Raw genomic sequence first — 26,952 nt, 5'->3', positions numbered from 1 at the left:
AAGTGAAACTGTGGATGGGGGGGACTACTACGGTATTAATATTTTTGGAATATCAGTGTTTCATGGAACATAGTGTGGCAAATGCAGAATCAATAAACATGCACATTTTAGTTACTACTAAAGGTAAAAAGCTGTGATATGTGTATATAACATATTGCACAATAGAAGGGTTGAAATAGATTCTTGTTACAATTTTCTACAGTAACTTTCATGGTTTATAGGTTTCATTAATATTAAAGGTACCATTATAGTAAAATCCAAAACTATAGAAACTCTAGTCCAGACAACCTAGGCAATACCATTCTGGATGCAGGAATGAGCAGAGTTAGTGACAAAGATGCCAAAAGGAATTGCAACAAAAGCAAAAATTGACAAATGGGATCTAATTAAACTAAAAAACTTCTGCAGAGCAAAATAAACTATCAACAGATTAAACAGGCAACCTACAGAATAGGAGAAAATTTTTGCAAGCTATGCATCTGACAAAGGTCTAATAGCCAGCATCTATAAGGAACTTCAACAAATGTACAAGAAGAAAATGAACAACTCTATTAAAAAGTGGGCAAAGGATATAAATAGATGCTTTTCAAAAGAAGACATACATACAGCCAACAATCATGAGAAAAAGCTCAACATCACTGATCATTAGAGAGATGCAAATCAAAACCACAATGAGATACCATCTCACACCAATTAGAATGGCTATTATTAAAAAGTCAAAAAATAACAGATGCTGGTGAGGTTGCAGAGAAAAAGGAACATGTATACACTGTTGGTGGGAGTATAAATTAATTCAAGCATTGTGGAAAGCACCGTGGCAACTCCTCAAAGAGCTGAAACAGAACTCTCATTTGATCCAGCAATCCCACTACTGGGTATATACCCAAAGAAATATAAATCGTTATATCATAAAGACACATGCAACGTATATGTTCATCACAGCACTATCCACAATAGCAAAGACACAGAATCAACCTAAATGCCCATCAATGGTAGACTGAATAAAGAAAATGTACATATACATATACACCATGAAATACTATGCAGCCACAAAAAAGAACAAGATAATGTCCTTTGCAGGGACTTGGATGGAGCTGGAGGCCATTATCTTAAGTGAACTAATGCAAGAACAGAAAGCCAAATACCACATGTTCTAATTTATAAGCAGGAGCTAAATGATGAGAACACATGAACACATAGAAGGGAACAACACACACCGGGGTCTATTGGAGGGTGGAAGATGGGAGGAGGGAGAGGATCAAGAAAAATAATTAATGGGTACTAGGCTTAATACCTGGGTGACAAAATAATCTGTACAACAAACCCCTATGACATGAGTTTACCTATATAACAAACCTGAACATGTACCCTTGAACATAAAATAAAAGTTAAAAAAGGTAACATAATTTTTAAAAACTCTACATAGGATCAAATATTTAAAAATACTTTTTAAAACTATATCAGATAAGATCCTGACTAACATACACTTTAAGAAGTGAAAGATTAGAATTCAAATTTGGTATATTTCATAGATGATTGGTAATTATTGTAGGTACTCTAGCATTATCTATATGCTTCACTGTCTTGACACAGAATCATACCTCTTCAGCCTCATGTCCCAGTATTACAATCATCCCTTATTCCACTTCAGTATACTTATTAAAGTTTCAACAATTCAAAGTCACAAATAGCTGCCCAAAGATACAAATTTTTACACATATCCACATTTTTCTACACACTGTCTAAAATGTTCTTCTCTAATGATCCTAGCAGACAAGTATATATGTATATTATATATATAGTATACGTATCTTTTAAAATCTAGACGACTAGTCAATTATCTTGAGGAGTTGTTTCAAACATTCATCTTCTATTCCCTTAATGCATCCTTCACCCCATGAATGCTTAGAAATAAACTCCTATATTCTACCTTTACTGAGTACCTATTTCTATGGTTTTACTGTATAACTCTGGACTATAATGTCTTCTTCTTCTGCAAAGTTGTTCTATCCATTATTGAAAGTGGGGTACTAAAGCCCCCAACTATTATTGTTTAATTGTCTGTCTGTCCCTTTAATTCTGCCAGTTTTTGCTTAATGTATTTTGAAACTCTGTTTTTGGGTACATGTATGTTTATAATTGTCATGTATGCCTAATGGATTGATCCTTTTATCATCATAAAAAGTCCTGCTTTCAAAGTCACTGCTCATATAGCTCTTTTCCTGCAGAATATTGAAAAGTCAGGAATAGTGTCAGCTATTCATTTCTGTGTTCCAAAACTTGGCCTAGTGTTTAGAATAAAGCAGGTATGAAATAGAATTTTTAAAAATCAATTTTAGTTTTCAATAACTTAAAAGAGAGATTATCTTCTCTATAATCATCTGGTAATCTATTCTAATTTCTCATGCCATATACTTTTTTTCCATTAGGATAAATAATTTGAAAAATCCCTCATTTTGCAATTTATATTGATGTTATTTTGCTCTGTCTTGCATGTATATACCAAACAGATGGCCATACTCCTCTCCATATATACCAACTCTGTATACTAGTTGGTTAGATCATTACTCAGTTTTATCTTTAGTAACTTAAAAATTCCCAGTTAACTTTAAACTTCCTCATAAATTTGATTTTCTAAATCTTTGTATATTTTAGAGGTTTTCCTCTGAGTTATCTCCAAATTCTTCAAATAGATCCATATATTTATGAATAATTTTCATTTGTGTACTCTTATTTATATTGTTTTGAACTTTTGTTGGCAATTCGTAAAACACTATTCATTATGACTATTAGATCTTTTCCTGATATGTGCAAGTATTCTCTTCTTTAGTCTGTTTAGTCATCTCAGATACACTATTGATAACTGCAATTATTTAATAATCCTTTGAGCACTTACTACATACAAACATTGTTGTATGTTGCTGGGAATCAGTGATATAATTTATTATAAATGTATGCTATTTAACTGTGGCTTGGACATGATTGATACTTGACAAGTCTTCTGATTATCTTTGTAGCTGGCTCACACATCTACTGGCATGAGTAGCAACTATTCCGTTTATTCTGAAAGCAATTACTCTATGTATTCTGATAGCAATTCCAAATTTCCATTTTCCCCCTAAGCTTATAACACATACCTATATCAGATAAATTTGCCCTCTGTCTTACTAAGAAGACAGAAGTTACTGATAAAACACTTTCTACTTCTCTAGGCTCAATCCCAGAATTTTTCACTATTTTCACTCTTCATTTTCCCTCTTTTCTTTTCTTTTTTTTTCTGTTCAAAAAGTGAGTCTGCAATAGAACAAATAGAAAGGATGATAATCTCTCTAGTACTCCTTGGCAGCCTGGATTAGAAACTGAAAAAGTACCAGGGAAAGATATACAGGGCTAGTGACTAGCAATTTAAAAATTAAAGAAATTGAGGGGAAGGACAGCCCATTGTCCTTCCTTAGAAGTCCTAGGGAGTCTCTTCCCATTAGAAGTCTGAGGGGACTAACTAAGGGAATTATAGATTCAAGTCTTTAGTCTTATATATTTACTACAGAGAGTGAATATAATGAGTAGAAATGCGTAATAGGCATCTTGAAATATTTTAAATAAATCTTTTCTTTCATATTACTTTTCTTTTTCAACACATAGTTTGAAAAATTAAAAGCTTATATGAAGTAACTCTACTTATAAAGACAAAGGTGGAATTTGAGGAGAGGATTAGGACCAAGGAAGTTGAGAAGCTAACTATATTGAAAGCCATCAACAGGGACACTAAGTTTTTTTTAAAATGGGGGGAAATAATGGACTTAGGAAAGAAAACTATAGTTGGTAAAATCACTGTTCTAAAAAGACTGGAAGCAGAGGCAAGATTAATGAAATTTTTTCTTTGTTTTGCAGCAGCTTGACTATAGTATACCTGGCTTTGTGTGTGTTTGCACATACATATGTATGTGTATATATACATATACAAACACATGTGCATATAAAATTTATCTTGCTTCCTAAATTTTTGCTTTGATGCTTTCAATTTTACAAAATTCTCAATCAGTATTTTTTCAAATATTGTTTCTATATCATTCTGTCTATCCATCCTTCTTTTGGGAATATTGCACAAATGTCAGTTATTTTTACCATGTGCCATACGTATCTTAGGTTCCTTTGGTTTTACCTTTCATTTTTCTGTGTGTATTTCAATGTGGCGTTTTCTAATGAACTGTCTGTTCATTTACTGTTTTTGTGAGTCTAGTGTTTCATTCAATATATCTAAATGCAATGAGTAACTAGTAAATATCTAAAACTATAGTTTTTCTCTTTTTTTCAGTATTTTGCCTTCACTCCTAAAGTGTAGTCCTTCTAGGGTTCCAACTAAGTTTACCAAGGCCCTTCTGCCTTGGCAGGGCTTAAAATTCAGCCTTTCTTCTTAGTCCCATGCACCTCCTGAAATCTCTGCTAACTTGTTCAGACACTCAAATTCTGTTTATTGATGAATTTCCTGGAATTTCAACTCGTACATATAGATATGCATCTTAAGAGTTGGCTAAAGTTGGCTAATGACAGAAAGATTGTCATTTTCCACTTGGATTCCAGTCTTCCACACTAGGAATTGAAAAATGCTCTCAGGGAAAAAGTTAGGGTAAATGTGGAGTTCATTTCCAGTGCTTCTATTCTGTTCTCCCAAGAACCATTATCCCTCAAGTCCTGCTTAAACTGGTTGTTCTCCAATTCCTTCAAACAATTGTTTTATGTATTCTAGCTAGTTTTCATAGAATCTACTCCACCACAGGTGGAACTGGAGTCTCTATTTAATCAATTCCTGAATAAGAAAGATTGAAATGAAGAACTAGTACATATCAACTGAAGTTAATTATCTAGATATATATTTCATTCTAAATAGATGACTATATGTAGATAATAAATTATACAGCTTTTCCATCATAGTGTACATTCAGTCATTCTTTTTTTTTTCTGTTTCAGTAGTACATGTGCAGGTTTGTCATATAGGTAAATTGTGCGTCATGGGAGTTTGGTGTACAGATTATTTTGTCACCCAGGTAATACGCAGAGTACCCAATAGGTAGTTTTTCATTCCACTCCCTCCTCCCACCCTCTACCCTCAAGTAGGCCCCACTGTCTGTTGCTCCTGTCTTTGAATCCATGTGTACTCCATGTTTTCCACTTATAAGTGAGAACATACGGCATTTGGTTTTCTGTTCCTGCATTAGTTCACTTAACATAATAGCCTCTGGCTCCAAAGGCTGCTGCAAAAGACATGCTCTCATTCCTTTATCCAGTCTACCACTGATGGGCATTTAGATGATTCCATGTCTTTGTTATTGTCAATAGTACTGCAATGAACTTACATATACAAGTGTGTTTATGGCAGAAGAATTTATATTCCTTTGGTTATGTATCCAATAATGGAATTGCTGGGTCAAATGGTAATTCTGTTTTTTCTTTCAAATATTGCCACACTGCTTTTCACAATGGGCAAATTAATTTACACTCCCATCAGCAGTGAATAAGTGTTCCCTTTTCTGTGCAACCTTGTCAGTACCTGTTCTTTTTTGACTTGAGATACCCTCTCACATCAGAAAGAATGGGAAGTGGTCAATCAAGGTTCACCCTTCTGTTCTTTTTACTCAAAGATAATCAACAGATTTCTAAAAGATTAACAGTGGTTCTGACATCACATGTTATTTTTCATTTTTTTATTATCTGGATATATAGTAGTTCAGGTTGATAGTATTTTTAAATCATTTAAAGCAACTAAGTGCATACATGCTTAACTATTAAACATGATTATCTTCTTTTTTAAAATAATAATGACTGTCCTCACAGGAGGGCAAAAGAAAAAAGTTTTTAAAAAGTCAAGTAATTCTTTAATTTTTATTGTATTTTAAACTTAGAATACTAATCATGTACAATAAGTAATTATATTATTGTTATATTTTAAATTTGTGCTATTATTTCTATACAATAGATTTACTGATTTTTCTTGATGATATATAGCTACAGAAGTTATTCTCTATATTTTTCCTTCAGCTTTTTAAAGGTCTCAATCCATTCTGTGCTTAACTTTTTAGACCTGTTTCAAGTTTGTACCACTTCTCTGTATTTATCTCAGAATACTGTGGAAAATTAAAAGCATAAAATCTAGAGTCAGTTTACCTAGATCAGAATCTCAGCCCTGACCTGGCACGTATTTGTTGTGTAAGTTTAGGCATGTTTTCTTAATTCATCTTGCATCAGTTTCCTGATCCGTAAAATGATTAAAAAAAAAAAACCTACCATATAGGATTAACTATATGAGTTAATCTAGGCCAAGTTTACAGAACAGTACTTGGTACAGTCCTCCCTGGGTATCCTTGAGGGACTGGTTTCAGAACACCTTCCCTCCCCCTGCAGATAACAACATACACTAATGCTCAAGTCCCTTATATAGAAAGACACAGTATTTGTGTGTGACCCACGAACATCCTCCCATCATATACTTTAAATCAGTGGTTCCCAAACTTTTTGGCACTGGTTTCATGGAAGACAATTTTTCCAAAGATTGGGGGGTTGGGGGCATGGTTTTGTGATGATTCAAATGCATTACATTTATTGTGCACATTATTTCTATTCTTATTACATTGTAATATATAATGCAATAATTATACATGTCATCACAATGTAAAATCAGTGGGAACCCTGAGCTTGTTTTGCTGCAGCTAGACAGTCCCATCTGGGGGTGACGGGAGACAGTGGCAGATCTTCAGGCATTCGATTCTCATAAGGCGCACACAACGTAGGTCCCTCACATGTGCAGTTCACAATAGGGTTTGTGCTTCTATGAGAATCTAATGCTGCCACTGATCTGACAAAAGGTGGAGCTCAGGCGGTAATGGGAGTGGTTGTAAATACAGATGAAGTTTTGCTCACATGTCTGCCGCTCACGTCCTGCTGTGTGACCTGGTTCCCAACCAGCCATGGACCACTACTGTTCAATGGCCCAGGGTTTCGGGAACCCTGCTTGAAATCATCTCTAGATTACTTATGATACCTAATACAATATGAATATTATATAAATAGTTGTAATATGGTATTTTTTATTACTTTTATTGTCTTTCTCTAAATATTTTTGATCTGCAGTTGTTTGAATTCACAGATGTGGAGCCCACGGATGCGGAGGAACCCACAGATGTGGACGGCTGACAGTATATAGTATGCATGTAAATAAGTGTTAGGTATTACTATTTGCCTTTAGCCAAAATTGAAGATAGAAGACATTCTGATTTATATTACCATATAATCTATGACTTAAAGACCAAAATAATTTTGGAAAATAAATGTAGCTATTGCTTTAAAATATGGTCAAAATTGATTCCTAAAAGCCTTTGATTAGAAACTCCCCTGTTTAACACTGGTAAATACAGTCATCCTTAGTGAGGTTAAATGGGTACCTTTTTACCTCACCATTCTTTTTTTCTACTATTTTGGTAAATGTGGCCACCATACTTTTGAGAAGAGTCTTTGCTTCCACTTTACTCGGGAAGAAAAGAGAATTAGAATCTACTGAGCATTTCTAATAGGCATTGTGTTAGGCATTTTTACATATACTGTTTCAGCACTATACCTGAGGTTCAGAAAAGTTAACTTGCTCAAGGTTATGAATAGAAAACAGTCTGCTACTTAGAACAATGTCATCCCAGAGCCCAGACTTTTTTTTTTTTTTACTATGTGACACTTCTCTGCAAATCCATATATTTCTTAGAATTAAATTTTCATATATAAATGCTGTCATAACGACAAGATTGTTCTTCAGATTTTACACCATGGAAAGGTAATTATCATTAAAGATATCGACCATAATATATTCCTCATTTTAAAGAACTTTCACATAGGTTGGCCAGTGGAATATAATCAGTTTGTATTATTATGCCTTACATAATTCCTAAAGAGAAAGTAGTTTACAAAGAAGCAAATTAGGAAATCTTTCAAGAGCTTTAACATTCTGACATGAACCATTGGTAATTAGTATATTAATTAGAAGCCTTTATTTAGAAATATGCCATTTCTCTTATTTGCAGTTTTATTTAGTGGTCATATTTTTAATGAACACTAGTAAAATTCCATTGTAATTCTTTTTTTTTTTAACCTTTCAAAAGGTTTTATTTTATGTGCAAATAATGAACAGATGGTGTACCCATAAATTCTACTTTCCAAAAACAGGAGCTTTTTAAAAGAAAACCACATAATAACTTTTAAAGGGCACTGGGATTCCTCTGCTTCTACATCATTGCTAGGCTAGAAAAATAAAGTATGCTCTACCAGGAATCACAAGTTAAAACTGAGTATTCTCCCCAGTACTCTGGAAGGCCGAGACGGGTGGATCACGAGGTCAGGAGATCAAGACCATCCTGGCTAACATGGTGAAACCCAGTCTCTACTAAAAATACAAAGAAATTAGCTGGGAGTGGTGGTGGGTGCCTGTAGTCCCAGCTACTCGGGAGGCTAAGGCAGGAGAATGGCGTGAACCCAGGAGGTGGAGCTTGCAGTGAGCCAAGATCACGCCACTACACTCCAGCCTGGGCCACAGAAAGAGACTCCGTCTCAAAAAAAAAAAAAAAAAAGAACTGAGTATTTCTCCAAAATGGAAATTCTAGAGTGTAGTGTCACTCCAGGCAAAGATTATTCAGTTCTCATCCCCAACATCCACAACTACCTATCAGAAGGGTTAAACCAGGTCAAAGCAGTGCAGCATAATTAAGCTTCATCAAACAATGTCATTATGCTCTTCTAAGATGCAAATAAACGAAAACAGGAAATACTAAAATCAAAATAATATTTGACACTGTCATACAAATTGTTAGTTTCTTGTTGTATCCCCCCTTCTATAATATTAATAAAGGGAATATTTTACTGTAAATAATATTTTATCACTAGCCATGAATTTTTGTCACTAGTTATTATACAAATGCTGCCTAGTGCCATTATCCAAATGGCATAACCATTTTACGTCCACAATTCACTTCTATAGTTATAAGTAGAATTTTCATGATTTACATTAAGTATATCTATCAGTGAAAATTTAGCACTGAGATGCAATCTAATATCCGTAATATCTGATGTTTTGTAGATGGAAATGTAGGAAAGATATATTAATCACTTTTCATTTAAGTGACCTATGTAAAAAATAAACTAATAATTTAGTAGTTCCAAGTCTCCAAAGGGCATCTTCAAATATACATAAAAGAAATGGTTACAGAGATTTTTAAGAAGCATCTTCCATATCCACATCCTCTGGTAACTGCTATACCATTTTCTCTTCCAACTGCTTCCCTTTGCCTGCAAAAGGGGCTCGGATAAGATGGATGTTTTGCTTGACTTCTTTGATATCCTGAACTTTCTGCCGCTCTTTTTCTTCAATCTGTTCATTATAAATTTCGCTTGGCATTTCTGCTTGATCTCTTCAACTCTCTTCATTGCATCAATACTTTTATTCCATAGCTCTCTCTGTATTTGATAGGTTCATTTCTATGTTTTTCAAATTCAAATGAATTATCCACTCTAAGCGCTTTGCCAGCTGCTTTATGGAATGCTTTGGTTCACCTAACTTTGCGAGGATTATGCTTCTTTTTAAAGTTTTTATAACATTTAGATTTACAAAATCTGAACACCTTGCAATCATTGTGGATGAACATCATGCTGTGGCCAGGGTAGATGGGCCCCGAACAGAAATAACACTTCTCGATATGCATGTTGAACCCGCGTGGGCCCCCACCAACCCATTGTAATTATTTCATATAATATGGGTACAATAAACATTCATTAAAAACTTATAGATTATATGACAATTTGACAGACCTCATATAAATTAACCTCTTACGATATACAAAGAGTGCAAAACATAATTAAATGAGATTACAGAGTAATTTTTAAACTACACAAGAAACACTGTGGCTCTCTAAAGATTATAAAGACTCTTGATACACTACTAAAATTTTATCTATTTATTAAAATAATACTTCTAAACACTTTTGTTCTTTCACTGAATATTCACTGAGAACTTATTATGTGCTAGGCATTATTTCATGTGCTAGATAGAAAGTTAACAAAACACATATAGTAATTGTATTCATGGATCTTACATTCTACCGGGGGAAATGGGTAGTAAATGAGTAAGTAGAAAATTTCAAATATTGTAAGTGCTGTAAAGAAAACATTATAAAGAGGATGATGTCACATAATGCATGAAAACAACTTTAGATTGGGTGGTGCTATTTAACCTCTGAGAAAGCAATAATTTAAACAGAGGCCTGTGATTATCTTAGTAATTGTATACATGTAAAATAATAAATCTATTCTAAAAATATGCAAAAACTATAATTCAGAAGTCTCTCTAATTTAAATTTTCAATATTTGATTTTAATTAGTTATATTACGTATTTCACTTATGTATACAGTGCACAGACCCTATAAAGCAGTCACACAATGGAAACTACAAAACAACCAGCTAACAACTTCACCATATGATCAAAGCAGCCTCATATATCAATATTAACCTTGAATGTAAACAGTCTAAATGCTGCACTTAAAAGTAACAGAGTTGCAAGTTGGATAATAAAACCAGATTCATCCCTCTGCTATCTTCAACAGACCCATTTCACGTTACACCAACAGGCTTAAAGTAAAGAGCTGGAGAAATACTATGCAAATGGAAAACAAAAAAGAGCAGGGGTTGCTATTCTTACCTCAGATAAAAAAGACTTTAAACCAACAACAGTAAGTATGTTTAACTTATGGTAATATTGTTATTTGCATCAGTGCAATAAGAATCCATTTTCTTTTGCAACAGGACACAATTAGAGAAACTGGTTGTTTTACCAAGGCTTTGAGTAGAAGGTTATGCCTTCCTTTAAGGAATCAAGCTTGACTTGCAGAGCCCCTTGGGAAAACTGGCCTCATACCTTGTCTACACAGTCCCTGTACAGGGTTCCTAACCTGTGGTGAGTAAAGAATGTCACTTTCTAATAGACCCAGGAACCCCAAGTTATCTTGGGACCTCAAGAGTGGAATTTACCCAACTCACAGGCATTTGAGGGTAGAAACCCATGGCTGGGCTAGGCTTTAAGAAAGTCTTATCTGAGATTCCTTGTGGAACAGAGTTCCATCAAAGCCAATTTTAAAAGCCTATGTGAAAAATAATTATTCTTGCTGCACTTTATGCAAATATTCAAGCCAAGTATAAGATTAAAATTTATTTTGCAAACAACTCAGTCCTATCATGATTTGTTTTTGACAAAAATGAGGACTAGAGAGAGAAAAATTATGTTTCAAAACTTATCATACACTTGCCATTAAATTCTAATCTCATTATTTGTTTTTAAGTTTTTGCCTATGTTTTAGACTAACCCTGTGAACCAAACAGTGGTCTCTGGCTGCAGCTCACAAGAAACAGAGGGATGGGTAAAGTAAAAATCTGGATCAATATTCTAGTTCTGGGCAATTATCCTGCAAATCCTGCCAGGTGATAGAAATAAATGGGGTGCCCATAACCCGGAGGTTTCTTTGGGAAAATAAGGCCAAGGGAGCTAACCAAAGCCAAGCCCCATGCACCCAAACCTTAGCAGGTACAACTACAGCCACCAGTTATCCTGGCATGGTGGCAGCCTCAGGATTTCTAAGCTGTCCTTACCCCCTTTTTTCATTTTGATACATGTCTTCTAATAACCCAGTTTCTCTATTCTCGCCTTCAGGCCATCAAACTCAAAATGGTCATGCAACTGTAGCTTCAAACGATGGCTCCCTTTTACTGGGGATCCTTAGACAAGCCTCTGAGGGAGATTTGACTGCTATTTTCCCCAAACAGTGCCCTCTATCAGCAGAAAGCAGTTAAGATCGTCTTCATCCCTATTCTAATGGCAGTTAGAGAGGTACCTTTTCAGAGGGGGAAAATTAGAGTGATAGGAGGCAGCCAAATGCCTAGGCAGATAGGGGGTGGGTCCCCTGTGAAATCCCACTTTCAAGCCAAAGACAGTTTAAAGCCTGAAAGCCAAGCTACAAGTTTAACCTTTGGACTGGATCGATAACTTGTCTTCCTGTTTGGCAGCCTTTCCTCTGACTGATCCCCACCTTCACCTATTTTATATATACCTACCCTTTCCTAATTGGTTTTCTACACTGTCGTGCCCACCTTTGAGTGGTGTCTTCACTTTAACCTTTTTTGCATAATCACAAACCAATCAGCACATACTCCCCATTCTAAGTCCATAAAAGGCCCAGGACCAGCTACACGGGGAATTTTCCCACCTTTGGGGGGGGGAAACACCCCTCCCCACCACATCCCCTCTTGGCTGAGAATTTTTCCTTTCACTTAATAAATTCTATTCCACTCACTGTACAGTGTCCACATGCCTGCCTAATTCTTCCTGGTTGTGAGAAAAAGACTTGGACCTAGCTGAATTAAGGAGCAGAAAGACCACAACACATTCACATGGTAAAAATAACTATAATGTTAGGGAAGTGCATACAGTAAAAAGTTTTCCTCCCTACCCTGCCAACCAGATTTTTATGTGTCCCTCTATGCATATAAGAGCAATTGCAGCCAGGTGTGGTGGCTCACGCCTGTAATCCCAACACTTTGGGAGGCTGAGGTGGGCAGATTACTTGAGGCCAGGAGTTTGAGACCAGCCTGGCCAACATGGTGAAACCCTGTCTCTACTAAAAATACAAAAGTTAGCTGGACAGGGTGGTACGCGCTTGTTATCCCAGCTACTCGGGAGGCTAAGGCAGGAGAATCGCTTGAACCCAGGAGGTGGAGGCTGCACTGAGCTGAGATCGTGCCACAGCACTTCAGCCTGGGTGACAGAGTGAGAATTGGTCTCAATCAATCAATAAATGCAATTGCACTTGTATCTCCCATTTATATTTGTGTGTGTATGTATGTGTGTGTGTGCGTGTATATATATATATCCCTTTTTAATGCAAGTATACACACTATTGTGCATATTTTTCTGACAGCAATTAAGGTTTACATATACTTTTGAAAAAGATGATTTTATGTAATAAATACTTCTAGTTCTTGGAGATTGTATCAACTTTAGTTCAAATAAAATATACCAATGAGTTTTAATTTTTTCATAACTCCATGGTTTTCCTGGATTCCCCACCTCCACCTCATACATAACCACTCTCAAATAAAGTATCTTGCTCTACACAATTTCCTTCTCCTTTCACTCCCCTATTACCGCTAACTGCATTGGTTTTAATGAAATAATAGAAAATTTAATGAGCTGAACTCAAGTATCTGTGGGATATGTAAGGAAATAAATAATTTAGGTAATTCAAAGACCACTATGTGCTACTTCATTAATTGTCAGGGATTTCTATGTCTGTCTAACAGAATTAGTTTAGAAGTATGCCTGTTCTGTTTTACATGATTCAGACTTAAATAAACATCATAACCTAGATTTATTATACTTCATTCTCATTATCAAAGGTGACTACTATTCTCAGCACATGTAAAATAACCGAAAGCATTTATTTATTTGAGGATCTTATGACAATTATATGTATCTTAATTTTGTAACCATCTCTTAATTAATGAAGAACTAGGTATATGGTACAAAGTTAAAGTTGCCATCCAAAAGACAGTAAAAACAAATGATTCAAGTCCAGGATTGATCACTTAAAAACTTATGTGTTCTTGGAGCAAATAATTTTTTTTAATCTAAACTCCATATTGCTTGCCTATAAAATGGAAATGCAGTTGACTCTCCATATCCATGGAGGATTGGTTCCAGGACCACCGTGGATACAAAATGCAGAGGATGCTCGAGTTCTGTTGGCCCTCCACATCTGTGGATGCAAAGCACAGTTGTGCCCCTGCCTACACAACCACAGGTTTAGATAAGAAACCTGTGGATAAGGAGGAACGACAGCAATATCATCATATGCCTCACAGGATTACTGTGAGCAACAAACATTTAAAAAAATATGTTAGGGCACTTTGTAAAGTTGAAAAAAAGCATTAAATAAATGATAGCTGTTAAATATTGACATGTACACATGCAATGAATATTCATATTTATTATAGGTATATTAAATCGGCATGTACTCCATAAGTACTTTTAAAGTTAATTTGTAGGGCAAAACATTCAAATTCATGAATATATTCAACAAAAACTTTTTTGAGCAACTTCTACCATGTGCCCCACAATATCCTGGGGTTAGAGGTAAAGGAGAGAATAAGATAGACAATCTTTGTGTTTATACAACTTATAATAGAGGAAGACATTAAGCAGATAAATGCACAAATATTAATTAATTACAAATGTGATAAGTTGGCAAGGAGAAAACTCTTGAAAGTCAGGACAAGTGGATTACCCCGTACTTCTCTTGCTCATTCACCAGCCCAAATGTTTATTTGGTACCATGCTAGAAAGCTCTCTTATTAACTATTATTTTCCTTTTGTCCACTTTAGAGAAAGCACAATGCATTTAAATTAGTACCTTTCCAATTCTGACTCACGCTTGAAATATATGAAAGAAAAGCATTCTAATTTGGGGAGGGAAGTATTTTATCTCATAACATTGGTTGATGATGTTCATGGGTCACAGGAATTTTTACGAAATTTTAAAATTATTTAAAAATATGTGACTAAATAATTCTAGCTACACACTGATGTAAGATTTTACAGAACCATAAATCATAAAGAAAGGTACCTGAAAAAAATCACCAGAAAATAATGGTAGTTAAATAGCTCTACAGAGTCTACATCTCAAAGAGCCAAAGAACATATGGAAATTTTGCCAATAAAAGGAGTGCACTTTAAATGAGTTCTGAGGAACTGTCTATTATTTATGAGTTACTTGCTCATTTTTATAAGGCTTAAAGCACTGAGACAAACTTGAAAAATTTCCCAGAGCCACATTTGTGACATAAATTTAGAGTAACAGCAAGCTTCATTTAAAACCCATGTTATGCAGTTATGCTCTAATAGATTAATATTAAGCAAACATAGTCAGTAAAGTCAAGCTAATAAATACATTTAATTCCTACAAGAAAACACCATTGAATGCTTAAAAATATTTGGCTTGCATGAACTTTACCTGATACCTCTATATAACCGATACTCTCTATACCTTTATAAATCCATATTCTTAGACAGTGAAGTCACCAGCCAATAGCACTGTTTTGCACAAAATCAGAGAAAAAGATTTATTAGAAATTTAATTTCTAAGCAAGTAGGAAGACTACAAAATTAACAGTCATATATTTTTATTTAAGTTCTGCTGATTAATGTTTTATTTGAGTGCAGGATTTCATCATACAGCATTGTAAGATAAAATACTGTCTAAATAAGACCAAATAGTTCAATGTTAACATATTTTACAGGTTTCCATAACAGTGCAGGAAAAACAAATATAAAACACCAACTTAGGCTATATAATTGATTCTTAGTAAAGTTCACATTCCCACAGTTCACATTCATAGCACTTGAGATATAATGACAACTTCTCTGAAGTCTATAAAAGTCAAAAGGCTATTTTAATGTTTTAATGGAGAAAAAATTAGTGTAATTTCTGTATAGGCACAATAGTACAAAGTGAGCTTGGTGTAACAAGATTACTATAGAAAGAAAATTTAATTATTTAATAATTTTACAGAATAGTAGAAAATAAGTAGATCTTATTTCTATTATCACATTATTTATATTACTCTAGAAAACCTTAATAAGATTTAAGATTGTGTTTTAAAAGGCCTATCTTACACATTTCTTCACCTGTTGCATAACTTACACATATGACTCACTATAGAGAGAAGTACATTTCACAGTTTTATTATTTTCAGATTATCTGATTATTATCTTTTATATATAGTTACTATCATTCTGTATTATGATACGAAAGTCACTAGTAGTATAAATTGAATATTCAGTATAATTAAATTACTATCAGTTTTCCCTCATAAATTTCTGGTGGGAGTGTAAAATGGCACAGTCACTTTGGAAAACTTTAAGTTTCTCAGAATGCTGAAGACAGAGTCACCATGTGACCCAGAAATTCTACTACAACTAAGTACTTATCTAAGAGAAATAAAAACATAATGTTTGTACAAACACTTGTAAATGAATGTTCATACCATTATTGATAATAGACAAAAAGTGGAAAACTCAAATATCCATTAACTGATGAATAAATAAACAAAATGTGATAAACTCAGATAATGGATTACTATCCAGAAATAAAAAAGAAAGAACTACTAAAACATGCTTCAATATAGAAGCACCTTAAAAAATGCTCAGTGAAAAAAGCTAAACACAAAAATCCCTATATGTTGTATAATTCTATTGCTATGAAAAGTCTAGAATAGGCAAATCTATAGTGATAGGAAGTAGATTTGTGGTTACATAGTCTTAAGCTGGAGGTGGGAGAGAAAAAAAGTGACTGGTAATGGGCACAGAGATTTCTTTTGGGATGATGGAAATGTTTGAAATTACATTGTGGTGACAGTGGCAAAAATAAGTATACTAAAAATCACTGAATTGTGCACTTAAAATAAGTAAATTTTATGGTATATAAGGTATATATCAATAAAGCTATTTTTATAAATTATATTAGTTTTATTTTTCCCTTTCTAGCTGCGTGATTGCTTCATTAAGGCAGTCTAATAAATAAAACCAATAATGCAAGCAGTTTTCCTGTTGGATCAGTAGATTATATTTTGTTTTCACATCAATTGATGTGTGAAAATATAATAGAATATAACTTTAAAATGTTTTTTTTTTTTGGCAGAATAGAAACTTTATATCAGTTAGCTATGACTGCCACCCTAAAACTCAGGGGCTTAAAACAATCATAACTTATTATTTATCCTAAATCTGTGCACTGCTTAAAAAATGGCTGCTTCAGGCTGGGCTCAGCTGGGTTCATTCATGAGTACATGGCTAACTGAAGAATTATCTGGTCCAGGCCTGGGAGTAGCTCTCCTCGATGTATCTCTCATCCTTCTCCTGACACCAAAATACTGTCACACATATTCTTATTGCATGGTAGATGTACAAGAGAGTAAGTATATACCCAGGGGCTCTATCCATTGGTAACAACAAGTTAAGTGGTCAAATACAAATTTATAAGGCAAGGAAGTCCACTCCACCCCCAACAGTGGGTTCCTAAAAAATTATATGGCAAAGGGCTTTGACGGACATGGTTGAAAATCAGGGCCAATAACAGAATCTACCATAAATTTTCATTATTTAAACACGTTTGTATATATTTTCTGTGGGTGTATCAGGATTCAATGCTACTAATTCTATATTACAATTATTTATGAAATCAATCTCTCTTCTCTTTTTTTTTTTAACCACTCCTATTGCTTCACTTTAGGATTCCTGACTTAGATTAACATGTTGGTCTGCTGTCTCTAGTCTCAGCTCTTTCTTGTCCATTATAGTCTTGTTGTTTAAGAAACACATTTTTTAATTGTGCTTCGCTTTATTGTGCTTTTCACAACCTGAAGGTTTCTGGCAACCCATGTCAAGGAAGTCTGCTGGGGCCATTTTTCCAAGTGCATGTGCTCACTTCACGTCTGTGTCACGTTTTAGTAATTCTCGTAGTATTTAAAACTTTTTTATTAATATCATGTCTGCTATTGTAAACTGTAATAATTAATCTTTGATATTACTCTTGTAATTGTTTGGAGTCAACATCAATTGAGCCCATATAAGACAGGGGACTTAATCAGTAAATGTGTGTGTTCTGACTGCTCGACCAGCTGGCCATTTTCCTGTCTCTCTCCCTCTTCTTGGGTCTCCTTATTCCTTGAGAAACAACAACATCGTTAGGCTAATTAATAACCCTACAGTGGTTTCTATTCAAGTGAAAGGAAGAGTCACATATCTCTCACTTTAAATCAAAAGCTAGAAATGAATAAGCTAGAGAAGAAAGCATGTCAAAAGCTGAGATAACCTTCTCTTATGGCAAAAAGCCAAGTAGTGCATACAAAGGGAAAGTTTTTGAAAAAAATTAAAAGTGCTACTCCAGTGAATACACAAATGACAAGAGAGAGAAAGCCTTATTGCTAATATGGAGAAAGTCTGAGTGGTCTTGATAGAAGCCACAACATTTCCTTAAGCCAAAGCTTAATCCAGAACAAGGCCCTAATTCTCTTCGATTCTATGAAGGCTGAAAGAGGTGAGGAAACTGCAGAAGAAAAGTTGGAAGCTAGCAGAAGTTGCTTCATGAGGTTTAAGAAGCTATATCTGTAACAAAAACATATGAGGTAAAGCAGCAAGTGCTAGTGTAGAAGCTGCAATAAGTTATCCAGAAGATCTAGCTAAGATCATTGATGAAGATGGCTATTCTATATAACAGAATTTCAATGTAGATAAGACAACCTTAAATACTGGAAGAAGATACCATCTAGGACTTTCACATCGAGAGAGGAAAAGTCAATGCCTGGCTTCAAAGCTTCACAGGACAGGTTGACTCTCTTGGTAGGGACTAGTGCAGCTAGTGACTTTAAGTTGAAGCCAATGCTTATTGACCATTCTGAAAATACTAGGGTCTTCAAGAATTATGCTAAATCTATCCTGCAGGGCTCTACAAATGGAGAGTTTCTGCACAGCAAAAGAAACTATCAACAGAATAAACAGACAACCTACAGAACGGGAGAAAATTTTTGCAAACTATGCATCTGACAAAAGTCTAGTATCCAGCATCTATAAGGAACTTAAACAAATTTAAAAGAAGAATCCAAACAACCCCATTAATAAGTGGGCAAACGACATGAACAGACACTTCTCAAAAGAAGACATACATGTGGCCAACAAGCATATAAACAAAAGCTCAACATCACTGATCATTGGAGAAATGCAAATAAAAACCACAATGAAATATCATCTCACAGCCATCAGAATGGCTATTAAAAAGTCCAAAAATAACAGATGCTGGTGAGGTTGCAGAGAAAACAGAATGCTTATAGACTGTTAGTGGGAATATAATTGGTTCAACCATTCTGAAAGACAGTGTGGTGATTCCACAAAGACGTGGAGACAGAAATACCATTCAACCCAGCAATCCCATTATTGGGTATATATCCAAAGTAATATAAAGCATTCTATTACAAAGACACATGAATGTGTAGGTTCACTGCAGCACTATTCACAAGAGCAATGTTTCTTTTAGGAGGCTTTAGAAGATCATGACGAAAATGTAAGTACTAAAATTTTTTCAATATCATTTATTGTTTTTCTGCTACTTTTAAAAATTCTGTGACTTCTAAAAAAAAAGAATGCTATAAATACAGACTTGACATTGATATGAAAATAACACATAATTAATTCTGATCCAAGCCCAACAAAATTAGAAAACCAGCCAAATGATATCCCAGCAGTACAAAAACTTTATTTTTAGGTCACTTGTGCCAACTTACCTCGTTTGCTGGAATCCAAACCAAAGCAACCTAGTACAATTAGGAGTAATAGTAATATGTGGCAGTAAGTCAGAAGTAGCAAAGTAATGAAGTCTTAGAACCGGTTTAATCAAACCTTGATTTCATTTGTTTTTGGATTCAAGCATCACATTTTCAGCATTGATAAAATACAAGAGGGCCAGTGATACTTAGAATTTTACAAAACATTGGTAAGCTTTAATTTACCTTTTTCCTGCTACCAAAAAATTAAAGAAGTACATGTTGACATTATTACGAATCAACTTTACCTGTGCTTAAAAAAGTGAGGGGGCACCAAGGTCATCCTCCTCCCTCACCTCCACTAAGTTAATGTATTTATGTATTTTCCTCTCTACATCTTTTTGGAGCCTTAAGACCATGGCTACTACTGGTGTCCTGGTCCTTTCCTTATTTCCTGACTTGGAAAACAGAGACTACAATTATAAGTCTGATTTTAGTATGAGAGTAGTGATATGTCCTTGCAGAGCCAAAATTGGAATCCCAGCCACGGAATGTCTTCCGAAAGAACTCAGAATCTTAAAAGACATGATGTGCAAAAAAAATGAATCTAAACACAGACCTGACAGCCTTCACAAAAATTAATTCAAAATGAATCAGACCTAAATGTAAAACATAAAAATATAAAACTCCTAGAAGATAATAGAAGAATATTTAGATGACCTTGGGTTGGTAATAACTTTTTAGATATGACAGCAAAGGCAACATCCTTGGAAGAAAGAAACAGTAGGTTAGATTTCATTAAAATTAACAACTCTGTTGACAGCAAAACTGGGTGACTATAGTCAACAATAATTTATTGTACATATAAAAATAACTAAAAGAGTATAAATGGATTGTTTGTAACACAAAGAAAGGATAAATGCATGAGGTGATAGATACTCCATTTACCCTGATGTGACAATTACGCACTGTATGCCTGTATCTAAATATCTCATGAATCCTACAAATACACAGACCTACTATATGCTCACAAAAATTAAAAATTAAAAAAAAACCCTGCTTTGTAAAAGGCACTGTGAAGGGAACGAAAAGACAAGCCACAGACTGGAAGAAAATATTTTCAAATGGCAAATCTGATAAAGAATTGTTATACAAAATATACAAAGAGATTTTAAAACTCAACAATAAGAAAATGAACAACTCTATTGAAAAATGAGCCAAGGACCTTAACAAACACATCACCAAAGAAGATACACAGATGACAAATAATAATGTGAAAAGATACTCCACACCATATATCATCAGTAAAATGCAAATTAATAAAACAAGGAGATATGACTATAAGCCTATTAGAATGTTCAATATTCAGAACACTGATAATACCAAAGGCTGGCAAGAATGTGAAACAACAAGAAGTCTCATTTATTGCTGGTGAGAATGCAAAATGGTATAGCTACTTTGGAAGACAGTCTGGTGGTTTCTTACAAAACTAAACATACTGTACCACATGATGCAGCAATCATAATCCATGGTATTTACTCAAAGGAATTGAAAACTATGTCCACACAAAAGCCTGTATGTGGATATTTATACAGACTTTATTCATAATGGCCAAAACTTGTAAACAACGAAGATGTCCTTCAGTAGGTGAGTGGATGATAAACAACTCATTTCTTTTTGCTCAATGGTAAAAAGAAATAAGCTATCAAACCATGAAAAGACATGGAGGAAACTTAAACACATATTACTAAGTAAAAGAAGCCTATCTGAAAAGGACGCACACTATAAGAATCCAACTATATGACATTTTGGAAAAAGCAAAACTATAGAGACATTAAAAATATCCGTGGTTGCTGGTGGCTTGTGGGGAGAAAGGGATGAATAGGTAGAATACAGAGGATTTTTAGGGCAGTGGAACTACTCTAGATTATACTACAGTTTGAGTATTCTGAAGCTGAAAATCTGAAATCTGAAATGCTCCAAAACCTGAAAAACTTTAAGCACCAACATGACACTACAAGTGGAATATTCCACACTTGACATCTTTGCTTTCTTATAGTTCGTTTTAGGCAAACTTTGCTTCATGCATAAAATTATTTAAAATATTGAATAAAATTACCTTGAGGCCATGTGTAGATGAAACATAAATAAATTTAATGTTTAGATTTGGGTCCCATCTCTAATATCTCTCACTACATATATACACATATTCCAAAATCCAAAATCAGAAACAATTTGGTCTCAAACATTTTGGATAAGGGATATTCAACCTGTATAATGGTGTCATAATACATTTGTCCACACCCATGGAATATACAACACCAACAGTGAATCCTACTACAAAGTATGGACCGGGTAATAATGATACGTCAATGTAGCTTCAATGGCAACAAATATACCACTCTGGTAAGGAATGTTGATAATGGGGGAGGCTATGCATGTAAGGGTGCAGGGGGTATATGGGAAAATCTCTGAGCTGTCTGCTCAATTTTGCTATGAACCTAAAACTGCCAAAAAATAAAGTTTATTTAAAAAGTCTATAAATGCTGTGAATTCCAACAAACATCAATTAAAAGTATGTTATTATAATTCCATATACCATAGAAAGCCTGTGATAACTTTTGCAATTTAAATTTAAAAATGAGTTTATTAATAAGTACTATAGTAAAAGTATTTTTTTTTTGCATTCTCAAGTAATGGGGTAATTAACCTATGGTTTGCTTGACTTTAAAATTATTTTTTACATATTTAGTGTAAACTATTGTTAAATCAGTATTTCTCAAAGATGATAGCTTGAACAGTGATATTAAGTAATTAATATTATTGGCTAGATGAATGACAAAATAAGCTTTAGGACGTACCATATTCCATTATTTCAAGTCCTAATGGCACATGATCCTACTTATTGATACATCATCACAGTTTATTAATATAGAAATAGGAGTAGATATGTGGATCTCTTTTTATTTAATGTTAACATTATAGTTCACTACCTAAGTAAATAATTTGGCATTTAAAATCTTAAAGGAAAAAATTTTATGTGTTCATTTACAAAAATATGAAATATCTTCCTTTTAACCTGCTGAACAAATTGCTTATTTAATTTATGTAATCATTTAAAGCACATTTTAACAAAATCCTCAGCTATGTCCATACATAAATGCATTAATGTACATTCAACATTACCAGAGCCCTGACCCCTTAAAAGTTTTATCTTAAAGAAAAAATAATAAAACAATTTTTAACATTAACTCTGGGGCAGTTTTTTTTTTTTTTTTTACAATGTACTATAAATGACTGTCTCAAATCTATTACCCAGTCCTGAGAAGGAGCTCTGCCTATCTTGTTCATTATAATATCTGCAATCCTACGCCAAGAGTCAGTACTCGTTAAATTTCTGTGGAGTGAATAAATTAATGAATTAACATCTAATTTATAGTCAACTTCTTATGATGTTCTTGTTAAATCTTCCACAAACTTTATCTCATGTCAAAGATACAAATAAGAACAAAAATACCTGATGTTTATTTTATAATTACTTTTTTCACAGTTTAGAAGTTACTTAGTGAAATACTGAAATAAATGGCCTGACAATTATATCACCAATACCATTTAAAAATCAATTAGGGGTCCTGATTCCAGTAAGATGAAATAAGACCAGACTCTCTTTATCTCATGCTAATTCAACTAAAAAACCTGGCTAGAGACTTATTTGAAAACTCTGAAAAGTTAACACTAGTAGACAGATGAGGGAAGAATACCAATGTTGAGTTTAACATTTATTTTCCTCCACTACCTCTGAAGCCAGAAACCCAGAACTGAGCACTACGTGGTGTGAGTGAGGTCCAGGAGAAATTTTCTGAACACTTACAGTGCAGACAGAGAAAGAGTAGGAGAAATCTCCAGGTTATTTTGTTTCCCCCTCTCCTCTTCCTCATTTTTCTATGCCCCAAACCCTGAACAGTCCCATGGCAGCTAAAATAAAAGAAGACAGAAATGAGAGACTGCAGGAGTCAAAACTCTGAGGGAGGTCGACCTTTCAGAGAAGCAGCAATGCCAAAAGGGCAGCACCAAACCCTGTAGGATTTTTTCCCTATGTCCCTGTCTTCCCACCATGTAGCCTTGGTGGTATCTTATCACCAGCGCTAAATGGTGTGAGGATGTCGTAAAACTGCAGAAAGAAACAATTTCTTTTTTGAAGAACAACAACAACAAAAAAAAACAGCCCCAAGGGAAGTAGAAAGTACTTAGGGAAGGGAGATCAGGAAAGCAACTACATAAAGTTGTTTTGAACTTTTACTCACCCTGGATCTGCCCATTTATGGATTTGATACTAATTAGCATATCAAATATTTAAAGGCCTTAGCTAAGAATAGATCTACAAGCTGGTCCCAGAGTGACCACTAGAGGGTACACTTTCATGACAGATTCAAATTGCACACCAAAGTCTTGTAAAATAGAGCCAAGGTTAGAACCACACAATCCACAGAAGGCCAAAACAAAAATATCAATATTTTCCACAGGATCTAAATAAGACTCAGAGTCTTATAAAGTAATACAGGATACAAATTCACATGGGATAAGACAATTGATTGAGCCTAATACTGAAATGATGCAGACATTGGAAAACAGTTTGGCGGGTTTTTATAATGTTAAGTATACATTTATCATATGAGCCAGCAATTGTACATCTGGGTATTTATAGAGAAATGAAAACTTATGTTCATACCAAAACTTATATACAAATATTAACAGTAGATTTATTTGTGACAGTCAAAAGCTGGAAGCAACCCAAATGTCTTTCAATGGGTTAGTAGATAAACAAACTATGGTATATATGTACAATGGAATACTATCTACCATAAAAATGAATAAATTATTGACATACACAACTTGGATATATCTCAGAGACTCTACTCTGAGAGAAGCTGGTCATACTTTCTGATTCTATTTATTTGACATTCTTAAAAACACAAACTATAGTGATGTAAAACAGATCTGTGATAGGCAGGGTAGACTGATAATGTGAGGACGTGACTATCAAGAAAGATCACAAAGGGTTTTTTTTTACTGTATTATTATTATTTTTAAAAATTAAATTAAAAAAAATAAAAATTCAATTAGGGCATCATGAACACTCATTATACATAAGTAAACTGTCAAGGAATTCAAGTTACTTTAATTAATATAATCAACTATATAATAAAAGTCTTAGTGGACTATTTCTAAGTTATCTAAATTTACATTTTTTTCATAATTGGCAACACTTTCCACAGTTGCTAACATATGAATTATTCTACATCAAATTTCTGACAATATATAACAAAATGGTGAAGACATATCACTATCAAATTATCATTTATAATCCCTCACAGAATACTGAATCAAAAAATCTATAAATAATATTTTGAGATAATTGGAGAAATCTAAAAATAGATTTGTATGTTATATTTTATGATATTATTGTCTCAATGTTAACATTTCCAGCATATGATAAGAGTACGGTGAACAATGTCCTTAATTTTAGGGAAACATGCTGAAGTATTCAGGGGTAAAGTGTCACTATGTCTGAAACAGTTTTTAAGTTATATATAGAGAGAAGGCAAGACAGAGATATAAATAGATACAGCATGTATTCTCAATCATGAGAATCTAGGTGTGCAGAGTGCAGCTGTTCATTATACTGTTGTCCCAACATTTTTTTAAAGTTTGAAAGTTTTCAAAATAAAAAGTTGTAAAAATAAGAGAGTTGAAGTATAACAATAGCAGCAAAAGGTGAAAATACTGAATTCATAACCAAATGAACTTAATGTAGTATTCATAACTTATATTGAGATGTAGAATTTTAACACTGAAAAACTTGATCTTTTAAGGCACGTTTGTCTTAATTGGCCTTCTAACTAAAGTGTAAGTAGAATTCATTTGACTTAAGACTTTAGAAACTTCTACCACAGGGACGAATCTTCCTTACCCCTCAGGATTTAATCCAAATGTCAAATACAACTTGGTATCATAAATCCTTATAAGTAAATTAAAAAAAATTTCATTGCTATATTGAATCTCTAACAAGTAACAGTGACTAAAATATCTACTGTCAAAGATGAGGCACCTTTTATAGATGGAATCAATCTACACAGAGTCCAATCCAGAGAGCCAGAATTTTTTTGTATTTGTCTCTAATAACATCTTAACAAAATGCTCAGTCAACCACAATTCCTAATCTTTCAGTATTCTGAAAATGCACTCAATTAATCAATAAAACTGAGTATTCACTATTTGTCTAACATCAGATCAGACTTCTTGTATAAGGAAATTTATCAACATTCTTTCAAGGTGTAAGAAATGCAAAATGTATTAGATAATTCACTGTTTACTCTAAACATTAGACTTACAAGTAGGTAGCCTTGTGTGACTGAATGGGTGCTATAAAGAACTCATTCTCATAAACAAACACACATTGTGCCTCACCAAAGCCAATACAACTTAATTCCTTGTTTAAATTACAGGTAATGCTGAAGAGGAACAGATTTCCAACCACTAGTCACTTAAATCTTGGAGTGAATTGGCTGATCAGATCTTCCTTCCCTGAGAAAAGGCTTAATAAGGGAGATCAAGAAGACAAAGAATTGGAAGAGGCTAGGAGGAAAATAATATGGAAAAGAAAGTAGCATAATAAAATTAAATTTTGTGTAATAGAGTAACTCAGAATAGGCAGTAACTTACTTTAGTTAAAGCAATTTTATAATCAGGTTATAGGCAGAAGGCTACAGAATATACACAGTTGGTCAACCTATTATATATAGCTATTCTAATTAAAATTGGAAGTTATGTTTTTATTGGGATAGATGAAAGATGAAAAAGGAAGAAAGCTTGGAGCCTATTAGAAGAAAGGATGAGAAGTAGTAGTGTAAATAACAGGTTTAATTCTGAGGGTAATGATGAAATGTAATCGTTTCATTTAAAGTAACATAATATGGATATAGTTTATTCTTCACTAGTGGTGATTTATCCATATGGTGACTTGGCAAACACTAAATCCCCAAATTTTTCATTTTGCCAAGGTAATATAAGAAAAATACAAGAAGATAAAGGAATTAAGACTTTGTTAGCTGTTTTAAAGCAATTAAAGAGTTTTGTTGTTGTTGTTGTTGTTTTGAGACGGAGTCTCGCTCTGTCGTCCAGGCTGGAGAGCAGTGGCGCGATCTCCGCTCGCTGCAAGCACCGCCTCCCGTTTCCACGCCATTCTCCCGCCTCAGCCTCCCAAGTAGCTGGGACTGCAGGCACCAGCCACCACGCCTGGCTAATTTTTTTTGTATTTTTTTTTAGTAGAGAAGGGGCTTCACCGTGTTAGCCAGGATGGTCTCGATCTCCTCACCTCGTGATCCGCCCGCCTCGGCCTCCCAAAGTAAGAGATTTTATATGCAAAGGCAAGTAAGCTTTTCTGGATGCTCTAGTGAAGGAAATTGCAACAGGCAACAAGACCAGTTTGGGCTTAGTTTAAGAGAGTTTGCTGGATATACTGGAGTGATCTAAGAAAAAAGAAAATAAAATTGAATATGTTA

General features: G+C 34.1%; 1 protein-coding gene and 1 pseudogene across 26 annotated transcripts in view; both read right to left on the bottom strand.

The window, feature by feature from the left end:
• GPHN (gephyrin) overlaps positions 1 to 26,952 on the bottom strand; it is a 675,135-nt gene that overhangs the window by 409,926 nt on the left and 238,257 nt on the right. The gene's annotated exons all lie outside the window — the stretch shown is intronic.
• On the bottom strand, positions 9,248 to 9,734 carry LOC106635488 (probable ribosome biogenesis protein RLP24; annotated as a pseudogene).

The sequence above is a fragment of the Pan paniscus genome, chromosome 15 (genome assembly GCF_029289425.2).
Source record: "Pan paniscus chromosome 15, NHGRI_mPanPan1-v2.0_pri, whole genome shotgun sequence".
Taxonomy (NCBI): domain Eukaryota; kingdom Metazoa; phylum Chordata; class Mammalia; order Primates; family Hominidae; genus Pan; species Pan paniscus.
Note: the sequence above shows the minus strand (reverse complement) of the source record. Positions and strands in the feature narration are given on the sequence as shown.